A 7,028-nucleotide genomic window follows, 5' to 3' on the forward strand; every position below is an offset into this window, starting at 1 on the left:
AATGGCTTTTGGTTTTTGAAATGTAAATAAACCAATCTATTGTGATAAAACAACAAAATTGCAATAACTTCATTAACCATCAAAGTGAGGTCTAACTGTAACTGGAGTCTTGAAACAAATCTGAATAAGGAAAAACATTGCAATAAAATAATGCAAACTGGTTAAACTTGAGAGTAGCTGAGATCTGTCATGACAGAACATTACTCCTCAAGTTCAGCATTCGCTTAATTGATATCTGGCGCCATCTAGCGTCGGCAATGGGTATAATGTCTCGACCCCAAATATAAGACGACTCCCACTTTTTCAGTCTTATTTCAATGCAAAAAACCCTGTCTTATATTCGGGCCAATACGGTATTTCCCAATTTCCTTATTTGTTTTACCACCGCTAGACACACTAAACACACTTGAGTTAACTCTCGTAGCTGGTGGGAAACGTTCATAGCCGCGTTTATTCACCTTTAATTTTGTATAAAGCGACGGATAGTCACGTAAATGCAAAATCATATTGGAGGTGTTGCCTCCTCTGGCAGCCACCCTCTGCAAATAATGTTTTACATGTCGGTCGGCCCTCTTCCTCTCAGCCGCGGCCGTCTGTACCTTTTCTGTAGCCGAAGTATTGCCATACTAATTACTTTGTTTTCTTCGATGGGGGAAAAGTTCAGGAGATGCACCTCCTCCAGCCATTGTGTAGCACAGCTGACTCTGAATTCCACAGTATACCTTGAAACCGGTAACCGGCACATGTCTAGAATGAACAGGTAGTGACCCAAAATGGATTTGACGTCTATCCCTGTCAACGGCAGTTAATATACATGCCTTACCTACATATGAGAGGAAGGTCACCCCTACCAACATGGCCGCCCCGCCACTTGTCCGCTACAACACGCTCGCGTACCTCGAGTCTCTTCGTACGCTTATAGCAGACATTGTCATAATATTCCATCCAAAAATGCTCACTATGAGATTTTTTTTATTTTTTTATTTTACAAGAAGGAAAAAGGGAACCGACTCTTTGGAGTCATTATTTATTATACATTGGGTTTTGCATGACGGGCAAATCTGTCAATTTGCAGCACCTCCGAGCGTTGTGTTTATTTATTGAACATATATTTGTTTTTGTTTTTTTCTCCTCTGTGACTGTGATTAGCAAAAAATGACATCTTAGCCTGTCGGGCTGATGGGTTTTCAGGTGTGTTTATTAACTATGGAGGTTAAATTATTGGGTGCCATTGCCGGCAATAGACATCTATCGGTGTCAGTGTTGATGAAATAGCATCATTCGCCGCCAGTGCTACCTTGTTTTTATTTATTTATTTATTTTTTAACCTGTCCTGTTCAGCTGTTTGACACGGAGAATGGAAGTCTCAGCGTCCGGTTGGTCTGAACAGTTTTAATGTTGCACAGAGAGAATATGGTATACTCCCACTGTGATCATTCAACATACCTCGTTTATTATACAAAGCAGCGAACGGAAAGGAGTTATGGGGGAACAGAAGAAAAGAAGACAAAAAACACGAAAAGAATGAAAAGAAACAACAAGAACTACATTGATATTGAATGCACACCTACACTAACTATTAAGATGTGTGTGCTATCGTTAGCTAGATGTATTTCTGGTTGACATCATGTAGGGCGCCTGTTGACCAGGGAAAGAAGGGAGTGGAGGTGTCTATAAGATAAGTGATTGGGAGAGTGGAGTGTACACAAATCAGCTCTATGATCCAGAAACCAGTAATTGTGTGAATCCCGTGTGAGTGCAAGCCTGTCGGCAACCAACCCTACACTGCCCCATCGCCAATCCCGGCACTGGGGCCCCCCACCCGAGTGCGCCCAATCACATCCAGCCGTGCACGGGCCCGACCAAACACGCGAAAGCCATGCAGACGAGTGGAGACTCACCCAAGGGCCACGGCTCCCACTCAGCCTGTCCGGGGAAGGAGGCAGGGCGGGCGGGGGGGCTGGTGAACCAGTGCAGCCCATCCCTCCTCCCGCAGCCCAGCAAAGGGTCCATTGTCACACCCAGATGACAATGGCCCCCCCAGGGTTGTCCCCCGGGCCACCCGCGCCCCCATCAACCGGCCTTCAGGGATGGGAAGAGGGGACGCACCACCAACCCCACCCCGTCCGCCCACCCGGCCCACGAGCCACAGCCGCACTGCCCCAACCAGCATGGCACGCCATGGGACCCCCAATGACCCACCAAGCCCAGGGCAGGGTCCCCCGCCGGAGCCGGCTATTGACCTGCTCTCATTGGTCTGGAGCAGGCATGATCTCTGGAAAAATATGAATGTCTTGCAAAGGGGTCTCCAAACCCGTCCTCAAGGGCCGCTGTGGGTCCTGGTTTTTGTTCATACCGATCAAGCACAGACCTTTTAACCAATGTGGTTTCTACTGCAACAAGCAGCACCTGACTGCAATCAACTGAGTACACACCAGATTGGTGAAAAGCTGTGGTCTTGTTTTGTTGGAATGAAATCCTGCACCCACTGCGCCCTATGTGGAATAGTTTGGAGACCACTGGTCTAGCATTTTTCAGTTCCTGGTTGTATTTGTGTAAACTCTCTTTGTAGATATCATTAAAAAACAGGAGTTTATTTTTTCGCCACCTGTGTTCTGCTCGTCTGCAATCTTGCTTTTGTTTTAAAGCTAGTGTGGCATTTCTCCAGGGTGACCTCTTCTTTCTTGACAAAGTTTTTGTCTTAATTGGGGCAATAGTGTCAATTACAGTCATCACGCTGGAACTGAAACTATTTACAAGTTCGCCCACTGGAGCTGTTGTAGGGGTTAATGGTGATGCATAGGCCTGAGTGAATAACGCACAAATGTTATCATTTATGTAACGCTTCCTAATCACCTCTGTTTCCCTTTTCAGAGGATGGACAGGGGTGGTAATTTAAACGTAATGCAGAAAGAGCAACATCATTCACTGTAACCTCAGAGATGAGAGTTCAAGTGATACCAGTAAATGCTATTGGCGCCCTATTTGTTGGTACTCGCTGATACCACCATTTTTGACGTCTACCTCCGTCACTGGCACCCAATAAGTAAATACTGTAGACTTCTTCCTGTCGCCATTGGCATACTGTAGCTGAATTGTTGCACAGCGATTGGTTGTAACCAATGTATGATTCCATAACCATCTGGACTGAGCATGTAGCATGTACCATATTATCTGTCACAGGGAATGTTATTTTACAAGCGTACTTGAACGCCTCACTGCAGCACCACATAAGCACAAATTGTAAGTTGTGTTATTTGCTCCTTTGTTTTTTGCTGGCTTTTATTGGGCGGGACCCGGTAAGCACTTTTAGCGCGCGATCGACTTGACAACTGTGAAATGTTAGCGTCTTCTATTTATTCTTATTGTTTAGTTTGCACTGAAGAAAACTTCCAGATATTTTTGTGTAAATATATGAACAAATATTGTATTATATATATATATATATAGAGAGAGAGAGAGAGAAAGAGGAAATACATTTATTTATTTGTGTACAGTGAACCCCCGTTTATAGAGATGCATCATTGGCTAAGTTCATGTCTTGTCATTCCTTGCCAGTTTAGATGGATCAGACGCCCGTGGCTGTCAATGGCATCCATTCACTGTCAACGGAACGTCTGTCAATTGAAATGAGTATCACAAATAGACGTCTAATCCATTTGAAGTGGAAGGGTGGCAGCGAATGAACGTTGGTCCCTCCCACTTTTAATGGATTGGACGTCTATGGCTGTCATTGTAGCCAATGTGTTAAGAGGCTGAAAGAAGCGGATTTGAACCACCCAACCGTTTAGGGTTGCTGTCGAAGTATCAGTACTGAAATGTTGCGCAACAAATGCTCATTTTAACTCATTGACTGCTAGATGCCCAGTGTAAAGTTTTCGAAGTGGGCAGATCAAATAAATAGATGAAAAATTAATAAAAAATTAATTTAAAAAAAAATTTTGTTTAAAATTAAAGGAAAAAAAGTATATATATATATATATATTAAAATGTTTAAAACATTTTTAAGATGAAATCATTTTGGGGAAAATTAGAAAAATAAAAAGGAATTTATTTTTATTTTTCTGAAAAATTATATATATTCCCATATTTACTTATAATAAATATTATTTATAATATAAAATTTTCTTATATTTATGTATCTTGTGATTTTTCAATTTCAGCAGTATTTTTCAATTGAATTTTTGATATTGAGCTTTTTTTTTTTTTTTTTTTAATTAATATTATTTTATGGACAATGGTACCTCTACTTAAAGTGGTATGAAAAGGTATCTGAAGCTCTTGGAATTTCTCACATTTCTGCATAAAATCACCATCAAATGTAGCTGATCTCTGTCAAAATCACACAGATGAAAAAAAAACAGTGGTTTAACTAAAACCACCCAAACATTTATATGTTTTTATATTTTAATGAGAAAAGCATGCAAATAATGACAGAAAGAGTAAAAATAAGGGAACCCTCTGCCTAAGGAAACTGATTGAAACCAATTTTTAACAAACAATTTAAGTCAGGTGTGTGCCCAATCACTGATGAGTGGTTTAAAACTGCCCTGCCCAGTATAAAACACACGCCTGGTAAGAATTGTCTTGATGAAAAGCATTGTCTGATGTGTATCGTAGCTCGATCAAAAGAGGTGTCTGAAGACCTGTGATCAAGGCTTGTTGATTTGTATAAATCTGGGAAAGGATACAAAACCACCTCTAAAATGGCGCCAAGAGTTCAGCGCAGAATACTCAGAGAGGTAAAAAAAGAACCCTAGAGTGTCTGCTAAAGACTTACAGAAATCAATGGCAAAGTTCAATATCTATGTGCACACATCAACCATATGTAAAACTATGGCCAGGAATGGTGTTCATGGGAGGACTCCACGGAGAAAGCCACTGCTGTCTAAAAAAAAACATTGTTGCTTGTTTAATGTTTGCAAAAAGGCACTTGGACACTCTGCAGAAGTATTGGCAAAATATTTCGTGGACTGATGAAACCAAAGTTGAATTGTTTGGGCGTAACACACAACGTCATGTGTGGATGAAAAATAGAACAGCTCACCAACATCAAAGCCTCATCACCACCGTGAAGCATGATGGAGGGATTGTCGTGATTTTGGGCTGTTTTGCTACACCAGGGCCTGGACAACCTGCAATCATTCATGGAGGAATAAATTCAAAAGTTTTGCAGGAAAACCTGAGGCCGTCTGTCAGACAGTTGAAGCTAAAAAGAGGATGAATGCTGCGACAAGGCAAGTCAAAGTCCAGACTTGAACCCCACTGAGATGCTGTGGCATGACCTAAAGGCAGTGATTCATGCCAGAAATCCCAGGAATCTGACAGCAATTTGCAGAGAAGAACGGGCCAAGATTAGTCCTGATTGATGTGCCGACTGATCTGCAGCTACAGGAAGCGTCTGGTTGAAGTTTTTGCTGCCAAAGGAGGGGGAGGGGGCAAACAAAATATCAAATGTGATGGTTCACTTACTTATTTTCCCCCTTCTGTCATTGTATGCTTACGATCCTCATTAATAAATGAAAACCTATAAATGTTTGGGTGGTTTGAGTTTAGAGCAGACACTGTTTTTTCATCTGTGTGATTTTGACAAAGTTCAGATCACATTTGATGGTAATTATATGCAGAAATGTGACAAATTCCGAAAGGTTTAGATACTTTTCATAAAAGTAAAAAAAATTAACATTTAAATTTTAATCTTTCTATTTATTTATTTATTTTTTGGGTGGGGGCGGGGAGTGTCAATATCTAGTTGAAATATTTTAGGAATTTTTGACAACAGTACACTCCCACTTCAAATGGATAGGACGTCTATTGCCGTCAGTGGCAGAAAATTACTATTGCTAAAATTGTTAAAGGCGATTGAACATTAGGAAGCTTGTTGATGTCTTAAAGGGGAAGTTCAGAATTTTGGACATAAGACTTAATCTTTGAGTTAGTGGGGGTTTAATTAGTCAGAGTTAATTTCAACAAATTCCATGCAGTTTGTCAGTTATTTGGCAGTTTCAGGGCTCCGGAGTGGCTAGGCTAGCGCGAGTCAATGTTGCCTGTTTAGCATGCTAATAAATAAAAAACAAAATATACAAGCACGAGAATCATCGATGTCCCCAGTTTGGTGTGACGCTGTTATGGACGCACGGGTATTTTGAACAATGATCTGCATTTTGAATTAATTTGACTATATCAGATCTGTTAATATTGTTTATTTAATGGTATGCTAAGCAGGCATCTTGACTCACGCTAGCTTAGCCACTCCGGGGCCCTGAAACTAATAAATAACTGACAAACTGTACGGAATTCGTTGAAATCAACTCCACTGACTAAATAAACCCTCTCTAACTCGAAAATTATCCCTAATGTAAAAAATTTAGGGCTGTCAAACGATTAAAATTTTTAATCGCGTTAATTACAGCTTAAAAATTAATTAATCGTAATTAATCGCAATTTATCGCAATTCAAACCATCTATAAAATATGCCATATTTTTCTGTAAATTATATATATATTCTGTAAAATAAATTGTTGGAATGGAAAGATAAGACACAAGATGGATATATACATTCAACATACAGTACATAAGGACTGTAGTGGGCATTTCACTCTACTGTCATTTAAATCTGTCTATGCTGTCCTCACTCCGAAGCGTCTACTTTTTCCAAAGCTAGACAGCTAGTGAACGCCGCCTTAATAATTAGACTTCTTCCTTTTTCATCTGATTTATTAATAAAATGGCCTCAAACCATTGTCCGCTTTAGACCGTCGTAAAACTACAAAATAAAAGTACACAAGCATTGCATTAGCAACAACGTTAGCTTAGCACGCTATACAGGTTCACTAAACATAAACAAAAAGCGTCTCATACAAAAAATATAACTTTTCGCTTACTAACATAATATGTACATTCTTTACAACAACCATACTTACGGACAAATCTTGTCCAAGGATCATATAAGCACAACATTATCAGCCCGAGACCTCGCGCAGCCATAATGGAGAAAGAAAAGAAGAAAATAATAAACCATGTCGCAA

The sequence above is a fragment of the Corythoichthys intestinalis genome, chromosome 17, assembly GCF_030265065.1.
Source record: "Corythoichthys intestinalis isolate RoL2023-P3 chromosome 17, ASM3026506v1, whole genome shotgun sequence".
Lineage (NCBI taxonomy): Eukaryota > Metazoa > Chordata > Actinopteri > Syngnathiformes > Syngnathidae > Corythoichthys > Corythoichthys intestinalis.